This window comes from Rhinolophus sinicus, chromosome 13, assembly GCF_057876585.1.
Source record: "Rhinolophus sinicus isolate RSI-liver-muscle chromosome 13, RSI-T2T, whole genome shotgun sequence".
Classification (NCBI taxonomy): domain Eukaryota; kingdom Metazoa; phylum Chordata; class Mammalia; order Chiroptera; family Rhinolophidae; genus Rhinolophus; species Rhinolophus sinicus.
In genome coordinates, this window is record NC_142513.1 from 21,247,535 (window position 1) to 21,275,127 (window position 27,593).

The following is a 27,593-nucleotide window of genomic DNA, read 5'->3' on the forward strand; positions in this document are numbered from 1 at the left end:
CCTATTCAACTTTGTTTCCACAGTGCCTAGCATGACAGAATAAAGAAGAACCATATTTCTTGTCAGACAGGCCACTAAAGGAAAACCCCATTCTTCATGAGCACCAAAAAGAAAAACTAAAAACACATGTACACACTTCAAAACAGTATCTATAGCCATATCACGCTTACAATGAATCCCAACTTTTACTAGCTCCAAACTTCAAATGAAAGCAAAGAAGACTCAGTTTCGAATCTCAACTCTCCCCTTTACTGACCTGACTTTGCATTTCTCCACTGCTTAAATGAGGGGGCAAGTTAAAAAGCTCTCAAAAGACTCTTCAGAAACTATACATCCTAACCTGTTCTAAATGTAATCACACAGCTTTACCTTGCCTTTATCAGAAAGATCAGGTAAAATGTGGGCTGCCATGGGCTCTTCAAATTCTAGGATCGTTTTAAACGCCAAATTCCAGAAGAGAAAGGAAAAGGAAGCAAGGCAAAAGGACATTTCCCCAACAGAAGTGGCCTTAAGTTCCATAATTACTTATAAGCATCACGTAGCTAAGCTCAAAGTACCAAAATTATTACTTTAAACATCAGAATTTGAAATGTTGTAAACTCAAGACTTAAGAGTGGTTTTCACAGCTAAACACTCAGTAGTCAAAAGATCTTAACTACCTCCTTCTTGATTTTTGGGGCTGTTTACTTGTAAAGGATGAGATAACGCAACGGAGAAGGGTAGTGACTTTGTCAAGGTCCCAATACATTTCATCAGGAGCCAGTAACAATTGCAATTTAGGGTTTTATGCCTGGCAACCTGTTTGAGATTACAATCTTGATTTAGACCAATAATCAAAATAGCACACTTAATTTGTTTACTGATGAAGGAAGAAAAAAGTCTAGGAAATCAACCTCCTCGCTGTGGTATTTATCCTAATAAATAAACTGGAACAATTTGTGCAAACAAAAAAGAATGCAAAATTAAAGGATTTAACTAATTCTAAGAGCATGTAGTTTTCCCACAAAACATATCATTTTAGACAAGGCGCCCTTTTCCTAACATACTGCCCATCCCGATTAAATTTAATAAACCAAAAAGCAAATGACCAAAAATTGTGTCCCCCTCCCCCACCCGAGGGGCCCACTAGGCCATGGTTTGCTTGAATGTTATGGGTGTGGTATGAAATATTTAAAGCAGTGACTAAAATTTTCCATAAAAGCCCATCCAAAGTCTAAAAGCTTTACTACTCAGAAACAGATTCATCTCCAGACATCTAAAAGATTTACAATTCCACTTATGACACCGCTTTTTTTTTTTTTTTTTTGCATTTAATATTTAGGTAGGAGGTGGTAAAGGGGGAGAATGAGGGTGTAATTAGTTTTGCTTGTAAAACGTTCATCACAGTTGTAGTGCCAACTGAGCTATACAGCCTATTGGGGGTCTAATAGATTTCAGGGTATTATAGTTTGAGTAATAGAGGTGGGGGTTGTGGTGGAAATCAATAAATGGCTACTACTTCTTTGCACAGACCCATATGGAAGTAATCAAGCGCAAGGGTGGCAGCTGGGGCCAATAACAGTCACCTGCAGTTGAGGGACATGGGGGTTTCAGATGGGTTTTTAATGCTAATTTCCTACAGAAACAATGAGCTAGAAAGAGCAGAGTAACAGACGAGGCCGGATGAAGAGAGACCAGCCAGAACAATGGCTGCACCTGGTGCTGGGAGCAGAGGGACAGAGCCGGCACGCGCCCGCCGGCAGCAGAGGGCACATCTGTCACCCACAAAGCGGCCCATCCCCCAGCTCTTCCAGCAGGGTAAGTAATGCAAGGTCCCTAAACATTAACAGCTTGCCACACAGCAACAGGTTTGAGTTTTTAAGGATGCTGCATTCTCTAAACGTGCCCTTCTCCCATGACTAAGAATTAGTTAAGGAACCATGGCTGGTTCCCTGTCAGTCTGAAGAGAGACTTACCCATAATACACAAGAAACACATTTTAACTAAGGCTTTTAGTTTAGGGGGAAGAAAAATCACATGGAAAGATAAATGTTATCGAGTATTCATGCACCAAGTATCACGTTTGTTATTTCTAATTTAATTCTTAAACCCCACAATAACAGCTATTTTTATTCCCATTTTACAGGTGAGAAAACTGGGGCTTAGAGGTGAAGGTTAAATTAGCTCATGGTTACACAGCCTAATGCCAAAGCCTACACACGATCTTTTCACCGCCTTTCTTCCGCTTGTCCGAACGACCATACCAAATGAAAATACATATTCTATTTCCTTCAGAACTCCAGCTATGACAAGTAATTGCAGGTATATGTACATACATATTATATGCAGAATTGCAACCCACCTTGGCCAGGCATCTCTAACAAGCTGCTCAGGACTGAATGATAAAAGGATTTCCACTAGCTGTTGCTTTAAACAAAGCACAAAAAGTTGCTTTTGCAGGTTTGGGGATGCTTTAGAAAAGTAAATCCATATGCATTTTAAGTTTCCCAGAATAAATGTGATGCCACATGGGACTTAAAAGCTAACCGCTGTTTGGAAAGCCCATCAACCAGTGAGAATATAAAAACCAGTTATAGTGAGTTGTTTTTCTGCAAGATACAGCCACCACTCATTCCTGTATTTACTGACTTGAACTTGGAAAGAAAATTAAACAACCCACACGGTCCATCACAGTGGAAACCTTTTGAATTAGAGCTACCTGGTATAAATCACAAGTTTTACAAAAGGGGGCAGGAGGGATATGTATATTTATACAGATATGTATCTCAGAAGCAAACAATTACTCTTGGATTTGGAAAGACAGCAACCCATAACTGAAAACACAGTAGAAATTAATACTATGTAGCTATGCATTTGACAAGGTCTGATTTAAGGCACTGTAGTCTAATGGAAAGTGAACCTTTCCATCCATCCACTACGCTTCTAACAAACACGAGGAGTCCAAATCCTTCCTAAGTTCTAATCAAATGCTACCTCTTCCAAGACAGTTCTGATTCTCTGAATTGGCAGTAATTTCCAGGACGTACCCACTTTTGTGCATTCATGTATATTTTATCTTCTCTGTGAGACTTTCTTAAATCCCTTACCATATTATCTCACACAACAGGCAATCACAAAATGTCTGTAAAGTAAATGTCCTGGAAACTCAGAAGACAATTCAAATCCAAGCTCAGCTACCTACTAAGATACTAAGAGCGCTACTAAGGTATTAAACTCTACTCCCCTACTATTCCCTCCATTTTCCTTATCTATAAAATAATGCATTTGACTAAATTATCTTTCAGATCCTTTTCCTAACATTTTCCATAGGTCAGCACTGAGCCTTATGAGCACTTTTAGTACTGAGTGGCCTTAAAATGCCTTCAATGAACTGATTCAATCAACCTTTCAGATCCACTTTAATTCTTCCAACTTTGTATATGTTCATTCAACCTCCAGAGCATTCTTTTTGATGTTCCAAAGATACAATTAAAATGTCATTATCCTTATCTCCAGTTTATTGATATTATTGCATTAAATACCTTCAGTCTAGCATGGCCCCTTGATATGACAAAAATCCTTGTTTGGGTCATTCCTAGAAGCCTGTTTAGAAGGTTTCCTCTTCTCATAGAAGTAAAGCTTCTCCAAATACTTGCATAGTCTTCAGGAAGTGCTATCGTTTTCTTCAGTGTCCAACTCAAAGATCCCTTGGTTATTACCTCAGTAACAAACAACCACTCTCCTGAACTGTGTGGTGCTAGTAGAACTTTTAATCAACCACCTTTATTTGCATTCAGTAGATCTTCGCATCTTACAATGTATGTTATTTATCATTTTTTATGCTTCTTGAAACTCTGGCATCCTAAGTATTCCCTGTATGGACATACAGCAATATGCAAATCCCTTTTTAGCCCTTTCACAACAGACCCCAGCCTACACTACACTTTCCCGTCAAGTCCTTTTCTTTCCAGTCAATCTAGGAGCATGTCTCCTAGGGTGCAATGAAAAGTACTTGCTCACTGACGGATTATCATGTAAATTAAGTATAAACACTATCCTCTCCAATATTCAGATAAGTTCCCAAAGCTGCTGAACACTGCACCTATCAAAACAGAAACCTGAAAATTGTTACTAAATCATTTAGTCAATTTGGCACAAGAGAATACTTACAAAAAGGTTCATTTTAAAAGTCTTCCCAGCCTCAAGAAATCTGACTACAAAATTGAAGAAACTGAATAACAGTACTGTACCGTCCTCTTAAAATGATTACCCAGCTGGCATAAGTGCAGGTTGAAGAACTTGAAGGAATAAAAGTGTTTTTGAAAGTTCCTATTTGAGAACTAGCATTTTCAAGGCAAAAAATACAATTTAAACAGTGTTGTCACAAAACAGTGTAATTCAATACGTCACTCATGTTTGTTGATTTTTTTGAAAGGTCTGTTCTGGTATAAGAGGCACATTTGCATTACAGTATTTAGAACGCTTTCCAAATCATTTATTATCATAGTGAGGCTTAACAAAGATTACGCATCACATTAGTAACAGATATAGATGACCTGGGAAGCAGGTACCCTGAAAACTAGTTATATAGACAAGACCCATTCTTAGCCCGAGGGTTTGAAGTTAAAAATGCAAATTGCTTAGGAACCAATCACAGCAGAATAATGAACATCTAGAAACTTCTGAAACTAACGTGTATGCCTTCTATGTCCCAGACAAATTACCCCGTAATGACATGAGGCAGGAATTGCACAAAATAGACACTCAAAGAGAATAAGTAGCTTGAGATCAGAGAACTAGTGAATGAATAATGGCGGTACAATATGTGTAACTCCAAAACCCATGCGCTTCCCATAGCTGTCCGGATTTGGAGGCCTGGAAAATATGAATACAATATATGGAAATAGCAAATAGCTAAATTATGCATCACACAGTAACAAAGACTAGTGAACACCGTCGCTATGTGCATGTGAATTTACTGCATGACAAAATGACTCCAAACTCGTAACTCAAGTCAGATGTTGACGTTACTTGTTTATTTTGTATGTGGAGAGTAAACAGAAGAAAACAGCATAGGGGTAAAATGTAATGAAGAAAACAGGGGTTAAATACATTAAAATTAAGAGATACTGTTAGTTTTACTGGAATACCTTTTAGTTGTAATTCGCCTGAATATATGGAAATAAAATCTGACAATAGGAATAGTTCCTGAGCCATCTTTTAAACACTGCCTATTTGCATTATGATTAACGGAGAAAAAAATTTCCATCAAAACATCACAGGAAGATTCAATGTGGAACACCTTATAGAAATATTTGTGGGACTACTTTCCTAGCCAAAGAATTCATATATAACATATGATTAAAGTTTCCATTAAAAAAAATCATGGCATTCAAATACAAAGGTGGCGAACGAAAAATGAAACAGAAATATGAACAAAATGAAGCAGCAAAACAACACTGAGTAACTAAAGGCTGAACTCATATCAAATATCAGAAAACATTCATATCATCATAATCCTAAATAAGTAAAAAGCTTTGAAAGGCAGAGAATTGCCCACCTTTAGCCCCCAACACTAAATTAAAATGTACTTACCCCAAATGCCCAATTATAACAATCCAGATTCTTAATATACCAAATTTATTTGAAATAGATACAAGAAAGCTCCTCTTTTTCTCCTCCTAATCTTCAAAGCCCAATCCGAAACCAGCCTTCCTCCTTCTTTCATTAGCTGGACATGTGTCAGCTCTCTCACATCTGCGATTTCTCACTGACTAGAGCTGCCTGTCCCATTCCAGGGAAACACAGATGGATCCCAGATGGGAAGGTCCTGCCAAACAGACCAGCTCTTCACCTTGCCAGAATCCCCAGATACAGTCAGTCTCTCTGTCTCTCTTTCTCCCTCCCTCCAACCCTTCCAACCCTCCCGTTACCAGGGCTCTTTGCCAGCTGATGTCACTAAGTACACACCTCCCAGTGGCTCCTGGCCAATCTGACATTAACTTGTTAAATACGTGTAATTTGTTTATGGCTGACAATAACAGCAAGGATATTGTGCAAAACCTATCTATGCAAGTCCCTAGTGGAATAACATATAGAGACACACATAGACACACAGACTCATATTTTTGGGAGCATTCAAATGTTTAACAATTACTATTTAAAGTCCTACATATTGTCTGGTTTCTGCTATTGTTTAAAGCTTCTGCTCTTTGAGCCAGTTTTAAAATCACACATATGACAAATACCTTCATAAAATGAATTATTAAAATTTACTTTGAACATGTAATTGGATGAAAAATGTAAAGTTGCAAATTAATTTGGGGAATATAAACAGAAATGTATGTAAATGATTCATACAAGCTGCCTCTCAGATCCAGACTTGGTAGCACTGCAAAACTGGCACGTGATTAAAATAAGACAATGCAGGCAACATGGTTCTGATGCTGTAAAGATTATAAAATGAAAGATGGGGACACGATGCAAAAATTCTTTTAAAACAAGGCAAATATGAATGTAATAACATAATGTTTAACATTAAAGAAACTGCTAATGCAAGTTCCAACAATGAAGACCAAAATAAAAAACATTTTTAGAAATATAACAATGAGCACCCAGAGAGAAGGACTGAACTGGCCAAGGTCAGAGTTTAATCACTTACACCACCAAATACCTAGCATATAATAGCTGCTCAGTCAAGTTCTGCTAAATGAAAATTGATCATTAAAAACTGATACTGCACTGTAACCTGTTTGCCCAAAAATAAGATCTAGCTGGACAATCAGCTCTAATGTGTCTTTTGGAGCAAAAATTAACATAAAACCCGGTATATTATATTAATTATATTATATTATACCTGACATATTGTTAAAATAAGACTGGGTCTTATATTAATTTTTGCTCCAAAAGACACATTAGAGCTGATTGTCTGGCTAGGTCTTATTTTTGGAGAAACACAGTAGTTTTACAAGATATTACATTGGGGTAAACTAGGTGATGGGTTCACTGGACCTCCCTGTACTTTTTTCTTTTCGGTAACTTCCTATGAATTTGTACTTTAAAAAGTTTTTTAAAGGGAAGGGAGGCTTGGCTGCTTCCTGGGTTACATTATGTGGACACATATCCTGCACTAAAATCTCCATTAACACAGATTAGGAATGAAAGATCCTCCACACACATAGTCACACAAGTGAGGCTATAATTCTCTAACCCTTAATCTTCTAACATACCTGGGATATCAGCAATCTGGAAACAATTTTTCTGTCGTGGCAATTTTTGGCAAATAGGAAGAAAGACTATTTCTGTCAAGGGCAACTTACTGACTAGGTTTCAGGACTTTAGTTCATCCCAGGGGAGGTGGTAATAACGGCGGCAGCAGCAGGCTGAGTGCTGACAATGGGTACTCACTAAGTATCAGAAACTGTTCTTCTCATTATCTGAATCTTCACAAAGGCCCCTCTTATATAAGCCTCTAAGGTAGGTATTACATTATCTCAATGTTACAGCTATGGAAAGTAAGGTACAAAGAGTTGAGTAACTTACTTACTTAACCCACAGAGCTAGTAAGTGTCAGCACCACATAGTCTGGACCCACAGCCAGAGCATTATACTCTGTTGTCTAGACAACGAATCAAAAGATGCTACTGGCTGTCCTGGATCACATGCTCTGGGAGAAGACAGCCACCGTGGCATGAAGACCCTCGGGCAGCCGTAGGAAGAGGGCCACAAGGTAAGGAACTGAAATCTCTTGCCAATGCCAGCATCACCTGGCTCGTATACCTATCCACTACCATCCAGCTAAACTGCCTCAAAATTCTGACCCATAGGAACTGCATGACAGAATATTTGCTGCTGTTTAAAAAGGAAAAACAACGTGGTTCTTTCACTTCTCGGACTGTAGCCTAAATACCATTTCCCACTAAAAGGAAGCAGGACTCTTTAGAAAAAGTTGACTCCAGGTATGTAGCAGGCAATGTACAAAATTTGTCATATCAGAAAGCAATAAAGCCATCAAAAGACTTCTGGAGTTGTGTCCAAACGACTTAGGTGCCAACCTGAGGAGATTCCCACTAACAAACACGGATAATTTGAGCATCAATAAAAAATAGTAACTGCAATGTATTTAAACACAGCAAAATACTTAAATTAATAAATTCATCATGATACTTATAAAAAATGAATTGATCACCTTTTGGAGGACACTAGAGAACCAATTCATTATTCTGAAACTAGTGAATCAAGCATTTTACCTGCCTTCTTATATGAACTGTTCCTCTAGATAAATATTTGGTGAAAACTAATCCCTATTGAAATAATCCAACTAAAATGAAAAAATCATGTACTTGCAATATCATCATTTTGCAAATCCCTAATAAAAAAATTAATCTAGGTAATCATCAATTGCCACTAAAATGAGATGACAGATGCATGGACATTCATGGAAGTATACCACCACCTATATGACGCATACTTAATGACAACAAAAGTAAATCTGAATCTGATGGAACCTCTAGATCTAACAATCAGTGTATAGAACGTTGAGGGGACACAGGAACATGTTAACAACAGCACAGGAATAAAATTAGTAAAGTCCAAAATAGGATAACATTTATTGTGCAACAACCATATTTGTAGGAAAAAGGGGCAGGAGTGGGGAAAGAGTATGAGGAGAACCTACACATTAAAAGAGAAATAAAAGACTTAAACAAATGCAATGTGTGAACCTTATTTGCATTCTCATTTGACCCAACCAACTGTAAGAAATAAATTGAAAAATACACTGTGAAAATAACTTGGAAATTTTTAAGACTCACTAGCTATTTAAAGAATTATTTTAAACTTTCAAGGTGTAACAGATTTGTGACTATGTTTTTATGGAAAGTCCTTATCTTTTAAGAGATACATACAGAAATGTTTAGTGATGTTTATATGCTGTCTAGATTTTCCTCCAAGAGGAGCCAACTTGGTGATTCCTGCAGCTGGATGCTTAAGCATACAAGGGTCCATTTTTTTTAGATCTGATATTTTCCATAATACAAAGAAAAATAAAAGCAGTGGTTTCTTTAAACAGTGTGCCAATTATGGATGCAGTTGGCGGATGAACAGGACAATACTTAAGTCACTCAGGCAATAGGAATTAAAGTGTGACATAAGTTTTAAAGTGATACCAACATACTCATTTACCTCACTGATCACATCATGAGTCGATACACCATCAACATTTATAAAGGATGAGAAACCAACAGTTCAATATATCAGGAGTGGTGAACACAACTGCTAACTTGGTTGCTTCACAGAATTTATAAAGGGGATGGTTTAAAAAAAAAAAAAATTGGGGCCGGCCCGGTGGCTCAGGCGGTTAGAGCTCCGTGCTCCTAACTCCGAAGGCTGCCGGTTCGATTCCCACATGGGCCAGTGGGCTCTCAACCACAAGGTTGCCAGTTCAATTCCTTGAGTCCCGCAAGGGATGGTGGGCACCGCCCCCTGCAACTAAAATTGAACACGGCACCTTGAGCTGAGCTGCCTCCCGGATGGCTCAGTTGTTGGTTGGAGCATGGGCTCTCAACCACAAGGTTGCCAGTTCAATTCCTCGACTCCCACAAGGGATGGTGGGCAGCGCCCCCTGCAACTAAAATTGAACACGGCACCTTGAGCTGAGCTGCCGCTGAGCTCCCAGATGGCTCAGTTGGTTGGAGCCTGTCCTCTCAACCACAAGGTTGCCGGTTCGACTCCCGCAAGGGATGGTGGGCTGTGCCCCCTGCAACTAGTGATGGCAACTGGACCTGGAGCTGAGCTGTGCCCTCCACAACTAAGACTGAAAGAACAACAACTTGAAGCTGAACAGAACCCCCCACAACTAAGATTGAAAGGACAACAATTTGACCATTGTTCCCCAATAAAGTCCTGTTCCCCTTCCCCAATAAAATCTTTAAAAAAAAAAAAAAATTAATGTCCTCCTATAGGAAAACTAGAATATACATACCCAAGGTGTTTGATTTGAATTGGAGGTATCAATATAAACTCATGAATTTTATTTTTATATTATATATTTATATTTTAATATTGAAAATAACAGACATAGAAATACACACACAAATACATTCATACATATACTCCTAGCTATTTGCTGAGAGGGTCTAAAAGCAATGATATCTTATAGCAATGAACACATCTTACATTCAGATCTTGATTTCTAAACCACATTTTCTCCTAAAACCAGGACTTCTTGGAGAAATAACTGACCCAAGGTGGAGCAGGGAAACTACAACATAAGCATGCAACATCTTGTACAAGAAAGTCAAAGACTACTCAGAAATGATGGGGACATGTCAAAAAGACACTGAAGCCAGTTAGAAGGAGCTGCCATGGTCAACTGTGGGACAATCTGAGCATCAAAATAAATGGCAGTAATGAGTTGAAGCATAATATATAAACTTTGAATTTTAAAAATGAATCAATATGGAAGAAAGGAAAGCTATTCCTTCTAGTAGAGGTCAACTTGTAAATACAGAAAAAAATGACAGAAGTAGAAAATCACCACTGGTAGATTAGTGAATAGAAAGCTGATGAAAAACAGGGTATCTATATCGTCTCAAAATATATTCCACAAGTTACTTATTGATCACAAAAAAACAGTAATTCTGCAGTGGAGTAAGGTGGCAGACCAACTTAAACAAAATGAACAAGGTTAACATTTAACATTACCAATAGTGAGACAAACTGTTATCTCCCTAAATGAAGGCTTAAGAAGAACACAAGGGGGGCGGGGGAAAAAAAAAAAAAAAAAGAAGAACACAAAAAGAAGAAAAAGAGGAAGAGGAAGGAGAAGGAGAATACAGTAACACTACTATAGTATTCTGGCCAAAAATCCATAATCCAAATCTAATCATAAGAAAACATCAGACAACTGAGGGACACTCTTTACATCCTGTACTCTTCAAAATTGCCAAGATCAAGAAAGACTGAAAAGATGGAAAAAAACAAACAAACAAAAAGAGACGGGGAGGGAGGAAGGAAGGAAGTGAAGCAGGGACGTAGGCCTGAGGAACCATTTCAGAATAAGAAAGATTAAAAAGACACTACAATTAAATACAGTGTGTGATCCTGGATTGAACTGGACTGGATCAGGGTATAGGAGCTATAAAAAGCACTTTTGATATTGCTATGTAAGACATTGCATTTGATATTAGGAAACAAACATTTAGTTATTTAGGGACAAAAAGGGCAAACTTCTACTTACTCTCAGAGTGGTTCAGAAAAAATTACATATACATAACACACACACAATGATAAAGCAAATGGGCAAGATGTAAACAACTGGTGAACAAGAGTTCCTTTTATAATTCTTGCAACTGTCTATTGTATCAAATATACTTAGCAAAAAGAAAACAGGTCCCAATTCACAACAGAACAGTTTGAAAACTCCCTTGTGGGCATTAAGTGAACATGTGCAGCAGTCCATGGGTCTAAGACGATCTCACAAGTCTCGCCTTTGATTTCTTACTCTGATCATGACTATTGCCATGATGGTTTTGAATATTAAGTTATTTACATTGTTTTTCCCCCTCTTCTTCTGCCCCCCGTGCCCCTCTGGTTCAAGCCACTGTTTCTCAGTCTAGTTGTGTAGGACACAGCTCCCTGGCTCATGCTGGTATGATGAGCCTTGCGCTCCACCCGGCTGAGGCAGTCGGTCGCCAGTCGGCCACTCACGCTGGCTGCCAGCCGCTCATGGCAGCACACGGTAGCCCACGGCAGTACACAGAAGCCCGCGGCAGCACTCAGCAGCTCACAGCAGCCCACGGCGGCCCAGCTGCAGGGAGAGCTGTTGTTCACAATCTTAGCTGTACAGGCCACAGCTCATTGGCCCATGTGGGTATCAAACTGGCAAGCTCGGCGTTAGGAGCACAGCGCTCCAACCACCTGAGCTACCGGGCCAATCCTAAATTGTTATTTTTAGTCATGTAATGTTCATTTTATATGTATAGTGGGCCGCTGCTAAAAGACAAAGTATAAGAAAACTTAAAATTTAAGTAAATATATAATATATAATTAAATATAAATTAATAAGCATAAAAATGATTCTACAAATATGCTTGAGATCGAGACCTTTGAGTTGGATTCATCAGATCAAATCTCTCATCCAGCACATGACTCTAGAACTTCAAACAACAATGTCAAAAAATAAACAAACATTGTTGCTTATAATCAATTTGCCTTCCATTATAGTCTTTACTTGCATAGTTGGAATGTTAATTTGTTACATAAGAACACTTTATTTCATTTCAAGCCTCAAGTTATAAAAATATTGTGTGTTTTTTAAAGTTAATACATTATAAAACTTTAATCTACATTTTACCCAAAAACCAAAACAATATTTTTATTTTTAAATTAATATAAAGAATCATGGGCCGGCTCGGTGGCTCAGGTGGTTGGAGCACCATGCCAAGGTCGATTCCCACATGGGCCAGTGAGCTGCGCCCTCTACAGCTAAGATTGTGAACAACAGATCTCCCTGGAGCTGGGCTGCTGTGGGCAGCCGGAGGGAGCGCAAGACTCATAATACCAGTGTGGGCCCGGGAGCTGTGTCCAACACAACTAGACTGAGAAACAACGGCTTGAAGGCTTGAACCAGAGTGGGCTGGGGAGGCGGAAAAAGGGGTGGGGGGAAGAATCACATTTACTTAAACAGAAATATAAAGTTAACAAAAGTACAAGCATACTACTTAAATTGGGTTAAGTAAAAATATATTGTTAAATAACAAGGAAATAATTATAACAATCTTAAAGATATTTTAAATGAAAAAATTATTTTAAGATCAGTCTTTTTAAAAATCGTCTCTTTAACATTCTACCATACAAAAATGAAACCATCTTAAAAAAACAATAAAACATAGGGAGAGTTTGCAAAATTGCATAATGAAAGAGTTTTCAAGTGCAACAAAATGATTACTTACAGCATTAGGAGATGATATTTACAGTAGGGTTCAGCAAAGGATAGCTGTTTCGGTAAATAAAGTTTTATTGTAACAGGACCATGCCCATTCCTTTGCAGACTGTATATCTAAAGGCTGGTTTCCCATGATAACAGTAGAACTGGGTATAGAGATCATGCAGTCAACAAAGCCAAAAATGTTTACTATCTGGCCCTTTACAAAAAACAAAAACCAAAAACCAAAAACCTATGTTAAATTCTGACTTACAGCGATACAGCAGCTTTAGAAAAACTCAAACCACCTACTGTGGGCAGGCATTAAGTGTTGGAGATATAATAGTGAACAAAAAATATGGTCTCTGCCCACAGAGAGTTTACAGTCTGTTAGAAAAAGAATTGAATTCTCATACAAATAAATGTACAGTGGTACCTCGATTTTCGAACATGTCTGTTGACGAACATTTCGGTTTACGAACGCCGTAAATTTTATGGATCTGTGGTATCATTAGATAGTAAAATTCATGTTAAATTTGCAGTTTTAGGGGTTGATTTTAAAGGTCTGGGACGGATTAATCCATTTTGCATTACTTTCTATGGGGAAACCGTGCCTCGGTTTTCGAATGTTTCAGACCTTGAATGATCTTCCGAAACGGATTATGTTAGAAAACTGAGGTACCACTGTACAGTAAATCCTCACTTAACGACATCGATAGGTTTTGGAATTGTGGCTACACTATGTAAAATGAAACCAATTTTACCACAGGCTAATTGACATAAACAAGTTACATACGTTCATTAGCCTCTCATCAGCGTTGTAATGGAACAATGTTATAATGATACAACGTTATTTAAGGACCTGATGTATAATAAACAGTAAGTGCTATAAAGAGAAAAACACAAGGGAAAAATTAAGAGTTATGGGCCTCACATCAGTAGGTGGAGGGAGGGTTAGTGAGGGGTGTGTATACGGAGTATTCTCTGATGAAGTGAAACTTAAATGAGAAGTGAACTAGGTTAAAAAAAAAAAAGATGAGTATTTCAAGTGTTTGAGGCAGAGGAACAGAATGTATAGGAAGAAACATGACTCATGTGAAGAACTGAAAGGAAGTCACCATGACTAGACAGCATTAAACCTGTAGAAGATTAAGGAGAGTGACAGGCAGACTTCACAGCTTTGTTGGAAGTAGGCGGACAACATAGGGCAATTTGTCTCAGCTTCTACATGTTAGATAATCATGTGAACTCCAAGAACAAAGGCTGTCTCACTTATCTTCTTTGGTTCCACAGGGCTTTACAACAAATATTTAAAGTCTGAAATATACAGCTGACCAGAAAATGAAGTATCTCCCATGTTTTTGGTAATTTACAACACACATTTTTAAGAGACACTGAATTTCTCTTACAACTCAATAGAAAGAGCCTCAAGAAACTGTTCTGATTCAGCTACTAAGTGAATTATCTAAATCAATGACCCTCTCACGTGTCAAATCAGAGGACAGGACGAGGGGGTAAGTGAGGTACCGCCCTACTGCTTTCTTGTTTAAACTTCATTTCTTTGTCCTGTTTAAACTGATCCTCCGTGTAGTCTAGTAACGACATCAGTAAGTTAAATAACCTGAAAACAGGGTTTTGGGGCTCACCAGAACCAAGACATTCTAACTCTCCAATTTATGACAATGTATAGATTCCTCTTTTATCAATTCTTAACGACTTCATAATTTGCTGATATTTTTACACACTCAACATTACAAAGCTTGGATGAATTCTGTGTCAATTTAAAAAAAATGTAGAGAAATAATCAAATGCACAAGTGATCTTGAAAATAAAACTGAAAAACAATTCTCCTGATGTTTGAGTCATCGGCCCTTGTGGGATACAAGTCAGACTGCAGCAGCTGTGGATCATCATTGAAATCAAGAATTTAATTTAATTGTGATAGCAGATTTTTAAAAGTTGATGGATCAAAAGCATAGAAAATAAGTGAAGTGGGAATTTTCATTTGCTGGAATAAACCAACACATAAACCCTACATTCTAAAGCATGAGGGATGATATATCCAGTGATTCTACTCACATCAGACTTCCAACCAATTTCCTTCACTATGAACACTCAGATGAAATAAGCTCTTCTCTACATACCTGAAAAACTATTTATCTTTTAAGACTTATCTCAAGAGTCTTCCCTTTGGGAGAGCTGATTCCCAAAACAAGCAGAATTCATAAAGGACCCTCCTAGTGCTTTCCATGTAGCTTGACAGTACATAATACCACCTCGGTACTTAAGATTTTCAGTTATTTGTTGACTTGATTCTCCATTACTATTTTCTGAGGGCAGGGGGCATATGTTTTAACATACTCAATGCTTATTTGTTGGATAAATAAATTAAAATATCCTATTTGTTTAAAATAAATTTAGCAGGATCAGGGCGGCCGGATGGCTCAGTTGGTTGGAGCTCAAGCTCCGTTGCCCGTTCAATTCCCCCATGGGATGGTGACCTGCACCCCCCGCCCCCACAACAAGATTGAAAAACGGCGACTGGACTTGGAGCTGAGCTGCGTCCTCCACAACTAGATTGAAAGATGACTTGACTTGGAGCTGATGTGCCCTGGAAAAACACACTGTTCCCCAATAAAATAAAATTTTTAATAAATAAATAAATTTAGCAGGATCAAACCACAGACCATTAGCTTCAGAATCTAATCCAACCCCTTCATTTAATTAACATAGGGCAGGGGCGGATACGGTCTGAAAAGGGGAATTAAATTCCTATTAAATATGATGTATTCAAATCAAATTATGTTGTCTTTAAGAATTTTTATGGAAGTGCTACTGGTTTTTGAAATGGCAAAAACTTAATATACTCAGGACTACTACGCTAGTAACTATTAAAAATTACTAGTCCAGAGCTGGTTTTCCCAAACATTGTGACCATTTTTGCTATCCCTGCCCTGTCCCAAATAAGGTACCATTCATCCTAGGGGTATATGCCTGTCTGCAAGGACAATGTAGAGCATTACATTTGTCAAGTTACAGCTCTTACTATCTTTCAGAAGGCTTTATGTGAATAACAAAACTGGACGTCCAAATTCTTTTAAGGTTTTAAGTCAGGTATTTATTGAACCCTAGTTTATGAATTTAAAAACAAATTAGGTTGGTGTCTTTGATGTGCTTAAGATTATAACACAAACTCTAACAAAGCCCATGTCCTATCTCCTGCTGGCACCAAACTCTCAGAATGCCTGAACTAAATAAACTGAAAGCAGCAGCCACCTAAGAAAATGCCATCTGCAGAGATGTGCTATAGTTGGGCCACTCCTTTGGGGTAGAAAAAGACCCCAACATTTTAAAATAAGAGTTGTATTGAGGTATACTAGAAATACCTGTTTTAAACTCACAATCATAATGATTTTTAGTAAACGTACAGAGTTGTACAACCATCACCACAATCCCATTTTAGAACATTTCCATCCCTCCCCAAAAAAATCCCTTATGTCTCTTTACAGGAAATCCCATTTATACCCACAGTCCCAGGCAACCACTAATCTGCTCACTCTGTCCCTATAAATTAGCCACTCCTGGATATTTCACATAAAAGGAATTATATAATATTTTGCCTTTTGTGTCTGACTTCTTAGTATGTTTGTAGCACGTATCAATATTCGTTCCTTTTTATTGCTGAGTAGTATTTGACAGAACATACCACACTGTATTTATTACTGATGGACATTTGGATTGTTTCTAATTTGGGATTATTAAGTAACGTTGCTGGGAACAATCCAGTACAAGTTAAAAAATGGTCACTTTTAAAGTTTTGCTCAAGTTTTATCTGCTTTTGGATTTGCCAGGCTCCTTACTCCACCATTTAGGAAGTTCTACCTTAACCAAGTTTTTTCAAATGGTAATTTCTCTTGATTATTTTGCAATTATGCTCTTATCAGTAGTTTGTCTGATTCTGATGTCATGTTTAAACAGATTATAAAAACATAACACCTGTATGTTCTTCTAGTACTATCATGGTTTTACTTTTTCAGTTCATTCTTAAGTCCAAATAGAATTTATTTTGATATATATCTATATCTCTATCTATCTATCTATCTATCTATCTATCTATCTATCTATCTATCTATCTAAAACTTGAGGTTGAAAACCCTAAAATAGGAGTTTTATTAAGATATCTATTGCTGCAGCCTATTACCCAGAGGAAACTAAAGCCCAAAGACCACAGAGGCACTAATTAAGAGACCAAAACCCCCAGTTCTCAAGGTAAAAGTGAAGCTACAGGTGAAGACTAAAACTTACAAGAGGTCTAGCACTTATGACACTATTTCCTTATAAATTTCCCACTTTATATATTGAGACTTTTTACTCTTCAGAAAAGTGTTTCTGGTTTTATACCAAACATTAGTGGGAAAATATTCACTTCAGAGAGATTTTTACATGCAGTTTGGCTGGAATTCCTCCATTCAAAAAGTGGGAGTGCCTATACAGATTTTCATATACACCTAAGTTAACTTTCTGCCAAGCAGCCTTTTTATTTCCTGTCTTTTGACAGAATAAGAAACATGAGACATTAAAAAAAAAAAATTAAACCATTCAGCATTTCAAGCACACAATCAACATCTCTGATGGGGCCACAAAATAAAGGTTAATAATAGTTTCTACTTTTATAAAGTAACTATAGAACCTACAGATAAATACGTAATTCATATATCCAGCTGGAAAACCCTACAAATTCTTCAGTTCATTCCAATTATTCCTCTGCATTTTCACAGAAAACTTTACTTTTACCACATTCCCTGAAAATTCTCTTAATAAGGTCTGATATTTCACACTTTTAATAAATTCTGACTCTGAAATGGAACTAAAAAGAGAAGCAATTAAAACTTAATTTTTTTTGCTATTAAAAGTAGCAAAAACAAATTTTTTTGCTATTAAATAAGCACAACTGAAATCTGTAACTTTACTAACAATTGTCACCCCAATAAACTTTAATTTAAAAAAAAATAAAAATAATTTTAAAAAATTTGTTTTAAGTGGTAAGCTTTTAATTGCAAAGAAATACATACAAACAGGCCAGAGGCCAGAGTGAGCTACCGTAATTTTTCAGAGTAAATAGAAATTCAAAATTCACATCAACTGAAAATTTCTTTCCTTTATTTTTATTTATTTATTTTTTTTTTAGGGTATGGCCACTAAGGCCAGATTTTATAACCTTCACTATTTATCCTAATTTTTTTAAAATATAAAAACCATCACAGAAGTGTTTTGTTATCAAATCATTGCAAATATTCAGATAAAAGGAAAGAAAGTGTGTCAGTCATAAATAGACAAAATATATTAGCAGTCCCACTATAGTTTCACGTACAAGTAACTATGTCCCCCCTCAGAGAAACAATTTAAGAGGCAGAAAAACAAGTCTTATCATTATTTTCCAATTATTAAGTGGTAGGCTTGCACAGCCACATGGTCGGCTTGCACAGAAGACACAGGCCTTGTAGGACACTTAACAAAACATCCTCCTACAGCAATGCTTTCATTATTTAAATTGACACATGGCAGATTATGTTAACAGATTTATTTATTGACTAAGTCTAATCATATTTCCTCAGTTGGCATCAATATGCTATCTACTATTTACGTTTGCATCAACACTGGATATTTGTTCAAAAGTCTTCCGTATTTGATTTCTGCCATAGAATTTGAGGTTTAAATGAAATTTAGGATTATTTTTAATGGTAGATTGCAAAAGAATAAAGAAATAAAGGACCCTAATGAGAGCTGGTTTAGAAATGATTTCTAATCCCATTTATAAGCCAAAGAATTTGCTTTTTATTGCAAGGAAATAGAACATTTTGTAATTAAGTGCTCCAAGCAATGAATCAAGATCCAAAGCAACCTAAGTATTTTTCAAATATTAGTCATATCATCACCTTTTCTGGTACATGGTTTTTCTATTTTAATGCTTTACAGTTTTAATTTGGTTCAAGGCATAACTCAAGACAGCATTCTCTTAAAGAAATAATGCTTTCCAAAGTTTAAATGCCTACACTATTTCACAAAGATTTTGAATTGCACATACTTAAACCAAACAAAAAAATACGAAAACTATGGATAACTTCACTTGGAAAAAGCAAACTATACACTGCAAACTTCATGAGAGCAGGGACCACATGTCTACCTTGCTTCCTATTCTGTTTATTTATTCATTCATTCATGCAACCAATATGTGCTGAGCATCTACCACGTGGCCGACGTTGATGAACAAAATAAACAAAAACCCCTGCCCCCTTTAGTACTTACATTCTAGCAAGGAGAGACAGACAAACAAAATAAGGAACTGAAAGAGATACTATCCTAGAAGGTGAAAGCTAGTAAAGAGGGCGAGGAGGGTCGGGTGTAATTTAAAATGGGGCAGCCTGCTTGGCCTCGTTGAGAAGGGAGTGAAGAAATAGGACGACAGGTGGAGAAAGTGTAGGTAAAGGTCCTGACACAAGATGGGGACTAGAGTATTCAAGGAACTGCCAAGATCTGTGTGGCTGGAGCTGGGAAAGTGGTAGGATATGAGTTCAGAAAGGTGTGTGGCGGGGAGTGGAAGGGTAGGGGTGGGGTGTCTTAGAGCAGAGAAAACTTGAAAGTCATTGAAAAAACTTTGGTTTTGGGTAAAGTGGGAGTCATTAACAGGGTTCTAGGCAGAGAAATTACAAGACATGACTAAATTGGTCACTCTGGCTGCTATGTTTAAAACAGATGATGAGACAATAATGGAAGCAGGGAAAACAACTAGCTTGCAACTCCAATAAGCCAGGTCAGAGGAGATGGTAGTTTGGACCAGACTGGGAGGAATGAAATTAAGATGCTATTCAGATTTTGTATATATTCTCAAGAGGGTGCAAACAGCATCTCTTGACTCACTAGCTGTGGTAATGGGGGGGAAAAAGTCAAAGATAACTCCAAGGTTTTTGGTTAAAGACTAGGTAACAAAAGAAAAAATAGACAAATTGGATTTTATGAAAATTTTTAAAATTTTGTACATCAAAGGACATTATCCATAGAGTAAAAATGCAACCCACAGAATGGGAGAAAATATTTGCAAATCATATATCTGGTAAGGGATTAATATACAGAATATAGAGAACTCTTAACACTCAACAACAAAAAACAACCCTATTCAAAAATGCTCAAACAACTTGGATAGACATTGCTCCAAAGAAAATATACAAAATCTTGCACAGTGTTGGTGGGAATGTAAAACGTTACAGCTGCTGTGAACAGTATGAAGGGTCCTGAAAACATTAAAACTAGGATTACCATCTGACCCAGCAATGAATTCCATTTCTAGGTATATACCCCAAAATAACTGAAAGCCGTCTTGAAGAGATATCTGTACACCCATGTTCATAGCAGCATTATTCATAATAGCTAAAATATGGAAGCAACCCAAGTGTCCATTGATGGATGGATGGATGGATGGATAAGCAAAATGCGGTGTATACATACAATGGAATATTATTAGGCCTTAAAAAGGAAAAAATATCTGTAATATGCTACAACATGGATGAAGTTTGAGGATATCATGCTAAGTGTAACAGGCCAGTCACAAAAAGGCAAATACTGCATGATTCCCACTTAAGTGAGATACTCAGAGTAGTCAAAATATTAGAGACAACGGTGGTTGCAAGGGGCTGAGAGGAGAAGGGAGAATGGGGACATTGTTTAAAAGGTAATAATTTCAGTTTACAAGAGGAGATGGATAATGGTGATGGCTACACAATGTGAATGCATTTAATACCGCTGAACTGTACACTTAAAAATAGTTAAGATGGTAAATTTTATGTCATGTATATTTTAACACAATAAAAAAAGAGGGGAAAAAAGTCAAGGATAACTCCAAGTTTTCTGCTTAAAGGCGAGAGCTGGGGAAGATTAAAGAAAGACGTGGTTCGAGAAGTTCAGATTCAGACATTTTTCAGTTTGAGATACCTATTAGATATCTATCTAAGTGGAGATGTCATGTAGGCAATTACACAAATGAATTGCGAGTTCAAAGAAGAGATATGGGCTGCAGATATTAGGCTTCATGAGCTCACCAAAGGATATGGGCTGGAGATATGAGATTTTCAGTTCACCAATCAAATGAGTATAAACTCAAGAGATTCACGTACTAAACATTGGGTATTGGGCAGCCCAATGCTGGAGAGACCAGGGAGCAAAGGTGGGAAAACAGCAGAGTGTGGTAGTGCCTAGAAACCAAATGAAGAAAGCATTTCAAGAAGACTGATCAACAGCTCTAGTAAAACGAAAACTATGAATTACTACTGGACATCCTCACCTCCTAAGGTCAGACATGTACTCATCACAGTAAACATGTGTTCAATGAATATACAAAGCCAAATATAATTGTTATTTCAAATTTTCTTTAATACTTGTAAAAATGCACCAAACTAAATGTACTAATCAAAGACCAACTTTGTCAAATTTATAATTCTTTTGCAAAAAAATTTGGTTCTGCATTTTGAGATTATCAGTTAAAACTGTGAACTGTCAGTGCTGACATACAGCTACAGTAACACGACTGTCTTCTACTTGGTGACAGTGGAAACCTCCGAATGCTCCATAAAGTAGATACAGCAGTGGTTAGGGAACTAATACCTCATCTGTCACTCACTTCTGCCTTTCTGAGCCTCGTTTTCATCTGTAAAATGAGCCTTCATTATGTTCTTCCCTCTAAGAATGCCCCGTTCTTCTGATCAAATTCCAAAACACCTTTAGGTTCAGCTCCTTAGGTTCTTCTCCTTGGAGGTTCTCTAAGTCCCTGTTCATCTCCCCCTTCTCCACGAGATGCAGTGGTCCTACATCACATACAACCTTGAGTATTCTCTTAGCTGTTTATGTGTTTGTCTTAAGCACCCCCATTGCATCAGAAAATCTTAAGCATATACTTGTTTTGTTTTCCCCTACATATCTATTAGGTTGGTGCAGAAGTAATTGCAGTTTAGAAGGTTAAAAATTGCAAAAACCACAATTACTTTTGCACCAACCTAATAACAATGTATCAATAGAAATTAATGATTTAAATAAAAGAAATTGCTCTCTCTCTCCCCCTCTCCCCTACCACAGCTAGGCCAGTTCGGTTCCGAGACTATATCACTAATACTAGGGGCCTGGGCTTCTTTCTCTTTCTATTTCTCTCTCTCTCTCTCTCTCTCCACCCCCTCCACCCACCTCAGCTAGGCCTGTTCTCTTCCCTGAGAATGTATCACTAATAAACCCTGCTTGCATATTAAAAATAAATAAATTTAACTTAATTTAAAAAAGAAACTAATGATTTATTGGGGCAAATTAAGAATTAGTAAGAAAAATCTATTCCTACAAAGACTGAAAGTATAGCTTTCCATAATACAGCCATGCTATGATTTATTTTTAAAATACATATAAGATTATAGAATTCAAATGCATATATATCCACAATTAGCTTTTTGCATAGGATAATTAAGAGACTAGTCAGAAATTTAAAAAATAAAGTCAAAAGGCACCTTAAACTGAGGATACAAAGAGCTCATACAACTCACAAAAATCTACGGAATACTAGGTAGCCAGGAACAAAATAAATCTAGCTCCTGACAGGTCTGAAGACCATTTCTCCTAACAGACATACCAATGATTACTGGTTTTGATTGATCACTGATGTAGTTACTCAATCAACAGCTCATACTATGCTCTCGGAAGAGCAAGACAAGGTACTGGACCAGATGCTGTAAATCATATGGGCCCCCAGCCCATCTGGCTAAACTCTCCCGAGTAGCTTGTTAAATGCACATTCCAGGCCCATATTAGACCCAGTGAATCAGAATGGGGAGGGGGGGATGGTCCAGGAATCCAAACTTTAAGTTCTTCAGATGATTCTTCTATACACTAAAATTTAAGAAAATCATAGCACTGAGAGATACAAAGGTAAGACAAAGTCCCTGCCTTCAATAGGACTGCAACATAGTAGAGAATACTTGTTCACATAGCACCAGATATAATTTGAGATATAAAGTAAAAAGAACCAAAAATGACAGGGACATCTCTTCTAGTTAGGCAAACAACAACAACAAAAACAAGGTAGGCTTTCTGGAGAAGATAGGTAGCTTTTGAGTTCAGATGAGTTGGGAGAAATATACCTGTAACTGAGGGAAGTAGAAAGAACTAAGACAAGAAAAAAAATGGTTTCATGCAGGGAACACATCAAAATGGTAGGCATCAGCCTAGGCTAGAATATATAAGCCATAATGTCTACCACAATCAAGCCACTCCTTGAACAGTGGGCAGAAGCAGGAATTCATCTTCAGTCCTAGGAAGACCCAGACCTAAGGGAACTGAGTCCTACTTCTCCTTTCCTTGCTCCACTCTGTGAATCATCAATTTCAACTTCCTTCCATGTATCCACAACATAATATGAAAATGATGACCAGCCAGTCTCCAGCCAGTGGAGATGGGGCTGGTGTGTGGATTTCCATCTATCTTCCACACCAAAATCATGAGTCTCACCTCGGCCTCAACTGCTTCTGATCACTTGACCTCTCAACAACCACATGACTGAAACCTTTAGTGTCCTCAGTGCTACAATTCATTATTGACTTCAACCCATCAGCTAAATTCAAAATACTAGCCATTAAATAGACATCTAATCAAAATTCTCCATGGTACTGTGAGGAAGGCTAGGTGTTACTTGGTGACTGGTTCCAGAACCCGGACCTCCTGGCTGTCAGCAAATTACCCTTTCCAGCATCCCACAGTGCATCTTAAACTCTAGTTCTCGGTAATTTTCAAATTATTTTATTGGCTTATTAGAGCCAGAGGCAATAAACTAATACCTCCTACTTGCACAACTTTCAGAGGTTACTTTCCACATTGTGTTCTATGTGAATAGCACCCCCTAGAGCACAACTCCAGAATAGGACGTGAATGGTGATGGGTGGTTACTGGCCAGTTGTACACCAGTTAGGTGTTTCAGCAAGTATCCAGGATGTCAAGATTGTATTAACATACTGTATTTGCAAAGTACTAAGGAAAGGTCTAACAGCTTAGAATGATTACTGTGGATATTGAACATGACAAATAAAAGTAACCTGTATCACCTTCTGTTTTTGAAGCCCCTTATTTTAAAATGTTTAAATAGTCCAATATTTTCCTGAGAAGGTCTTACCACAGAACATTTTAATGGAACCTGAAAAGTCTGAAGCCATTTTTCAAACAGCAAACTGTTAAACTGTTATAAGGGCAGTTTCTCCATGCATATTAATCAGATTACCACTTTTAAACTGTAAATATGTATGTAGCCCTTAAAGAAGTTCTGCACAGTCTGCTTCAGCTGAAACAATGTGATTTTAAAAAACGTTTAGGAAGTGGCAAAGAGAAAAGATGTTTTAATTACCTCAAGCTTTCATCCTGTTGCATGGATGACCCTGTATGATGGCCAAACTCAAACTTAAAAAAGAAAAAAATTTAACTACAATCAGATAAAAAATATTCCTACCATTTCCATTATATCATATAAAATTCAACTTATTTCCCCTTAAAACTTTAACCTTACCCAACCCCCGAAAAAAACAATCTTTAGAAAGCATTTTTAAACATTATTTTTTCAGTTACAGTTGACATTCAATATTATATTAGTTTCAGGTGTCTAGCATAGTGGTTAGACATTTATATAATTTATGCAGTGACTCCCCCCGCCCCACCCTATTAGTCTAGTACCCACCTGACACTATACATAGTTGTTGCAATATTGCTTCTAAATTAACTGCAGAACCAAATCATTATTAACAACTATGACACATCTGTGCTAGGCATTTTGAGGAATACAAAGACATTCAAAAAAGTCCCAATCCTTAAATTTAGTAAGATGGCAACTCAACAGGGATGTAAAGAATGGAGGAAAATCAGTAACTGAAGTAGACTTCATTGACCCTGAAACATGAGGAAGGATTCAAAAGACCTGAAAAGTGAAGTGGGCACTGAGATGGGATAACATCATAAACAACAGTACGAAAACAGGATAAGCATTCATTCATTCATTCATTCAGTCGTTCATTCACTGAGTGCTCACATTAGTGCCAGACTAAATATTTACTGACTACTCACACTGTGTCCTAGGCACACAGCTAGGATTACTATGTTCTTTCTTTCAATTCTTAAAACATATTGTGAGGACATTCTTATGTTAATATCTCCCTACAGATGAGCACACAGTACCCTAAGGTTAAGGACCTTACCAAAGATTACATGGATATTACGTGGGAATTCAAACCAAATTCTCAATCTCAACTCTAATGCTCACTGACCCTCCCCATCTATTATTTTAAGTGGGAACTAGAGTAGAATAAGTCAGACTGGTGAACACAGATGTCAACTATTGGCAGGAAGGGAAAGATCCAAATGTGGAAAGATGAGTAAGTTAGGACTTCATGTAAGTGATACCTGGGAACCATGATATGGCCTTGAATACAATGAAACCAGTGTTTTCTGAAGACGAATTTTCATAGCCACAAGCAAGACAGATGTGATAGAAGAATGTCTGGTATTAGAGAGATTCACCATTAAGTGATGAAAAAAATAAAAAAAGATACGATAAGGGCTGGGACCAAGATGATAACGAGGGAATGGAAGAAGACGGAATCTCTGAGGCAGTGACAATGTAGAAAATATTCGTATTATGTAAATAAGTAAAATAACTGATAACTGGAAAGAAGTAAAACTGCCAATCTGCAGATGGTGTAGACAATCCAATGAAATCTACAAAAAAGCTATTAAAATAAGTGAATTTAGCAAAGTTGCAGGATTAAGATCAATATACAAAAATCAACTGTATTTCTGCACAGTTGCAATGAGCAATCAAATGTTGAAATTAAAAATAAAAGCTATTTCAACGATACCAAAAACTGGGAAATACTTGAGAGAAATATGACAAAGGTGAATAAGACCTATACTTCAAAACTTCAAACATAGCTGAGAACAATTAACAAAGACCTAAATAAATGGAGAGATACACTATCTTCACAGATGGGAAGATTCAATATTGTTAGGATGTAAATTCTTCCCCCGAGAAAGATTCAATGTAGTCCCAATCAAAACCCCAGCATGGTTTTTTGGGTAGAAATTGACAATCGGATTCTAAAATTGACTTGGAAATGCAAAGGACCTAGAGTAGCCAAAATAACTTTGTAAAATAAGAGTACGGTTGGAGGACTAATAGTACCTGATTTTAAGTCATGGTAAATCAAACTGTGTGGTTTGATAACACAAACATATCAATAGACCAGAGTCCAGAAATAGAGCCACACATATATGGACAACTGATTTTTGACAGAAGTATAAAGGCATTCCAGTAAAGATAGTCTTTTCAAAAACTGCTGCTGGAACAACTGCATATTCATTGCAAAAAAAAAAAAAAAAAAAGAACTTTAATGCATATTTCACACCATATGCAAAATGAGCTAAATATGTATAACAGACCTAAATGTAAAACCAAAACTATACAAGTGCTAGAAGAAAGCATAAATCTTTGCGACCTTGGGTTAGGCAAATATGTCTTAGATACAACAACAAAAGCACAGCCCAGCTCATAAAAGAAAAAAATTGATAAATTGTATTTCAAAAAACAATTTTAAAGCTTCTACGCTTCAGAAAACACTACTAAAACTATAAAAACACAAGCTACAGACTAGGAAAAAAGACATCTGATAAAGGACTTATACCCAGAATACATAAAGAACTCTCACAACTCAGTAAGAAAATAAACAACCCAATTTGTTTAAATGGGTAAAAGGTTTAATCAGGCATTTTACCACAGAAGATATCTGGATGGCAAACAAGCACTTCAAAATATTTTGGAAAAATAGTTTGGCAATTTCTTAAATAGTTATACATCTGTCATATGATCCAGCCTTGCCACTCGTGTGTATTTACAAAGGTTGCTTTATTTGTAATAGCCCAAAACTGGAGATTATTCAAGAATCTGTGAAAAGGTGAATAAACAAATGAGATATAACCATCCAACGGAATACAGCAACAATAAAAAGGAATGAACTACTGATACATACAACATCTTAAAATAGTTATGCTGAGTGAAAAGCCAGAGAAAGTACAAAAGGGAGGGAGGGAGGGAGGGAGGGAGGGAGGGAAGGAAGGAATGAGGGAACATATTCAGTATGATTTTATTTATATAAAATATAAATACATGATATATGTAAAATTCTGGGAAATGCATACTAATCTATAGTGACTAAAAGCAGTTCAGTGTTTGCTTGGAGATGGAGCAGGGGGAGAGTGAGGGGGATTACAAAGGGGCACAAAGAAACTTGTGGGAGCGATTGATACGTTCACTATCTTGATCGTGGTAATGGTGTCACCATGTCAAAACTAATCAAACTGTACACTTTAAATACATATAGTTCATTGTGTGTCCACACCTCAATTTCTTAAAAAGTAAAAGAACAAAACAAAGTATATGCAGGGGAAAAAAGTGAAAAAAATTTAAGAGTCAGGAAGAAGCCCTGTTTGTTCAGGAGGGGGTGGGTAGATGGATCCCTGAGGATTCCATGCAGTTTGAAGCAGCTGGATATGAAAAGACAGTGAACCAAGCCAAACATCATCTGTAGGCAGTGAGAAACATGGGTCTGAAAAACAAAAAGGCATCATT

At 37.1% G+C, this 27,593-nt stretch overlaps 1 protein-coding gene across 3 annotated transcripts in view; it reads right to left on the reverse strand.

The window, feature by feature from the left end:
- The window catches only part of CBFA2T2 (CBFA2/RUNX1 partner transcriptional co-repressor 2), a 130,553-nt gene that overhangs the window by 72,939 nt on the left and 30,021 nt on the right, over positions 1 to 27,593 (reverse strand). Inside the window, exon 1 of one of the 3 annotated variants that reach the window (XM_074317917.2) lies at positions 5,575 to 5,848. The exons of the other annotated variants lie outside the window; for them this stretch is intronic. The gene's annotated coding sequence lies outside the window, so the exon portion shown is untranslated. Of the gene's footprint in view, positions 1 to 5,574; positions 5,849 to 27,593 lie in introns of those variants that run through there. 3 annotated transcript variants of the gene reach the window in all.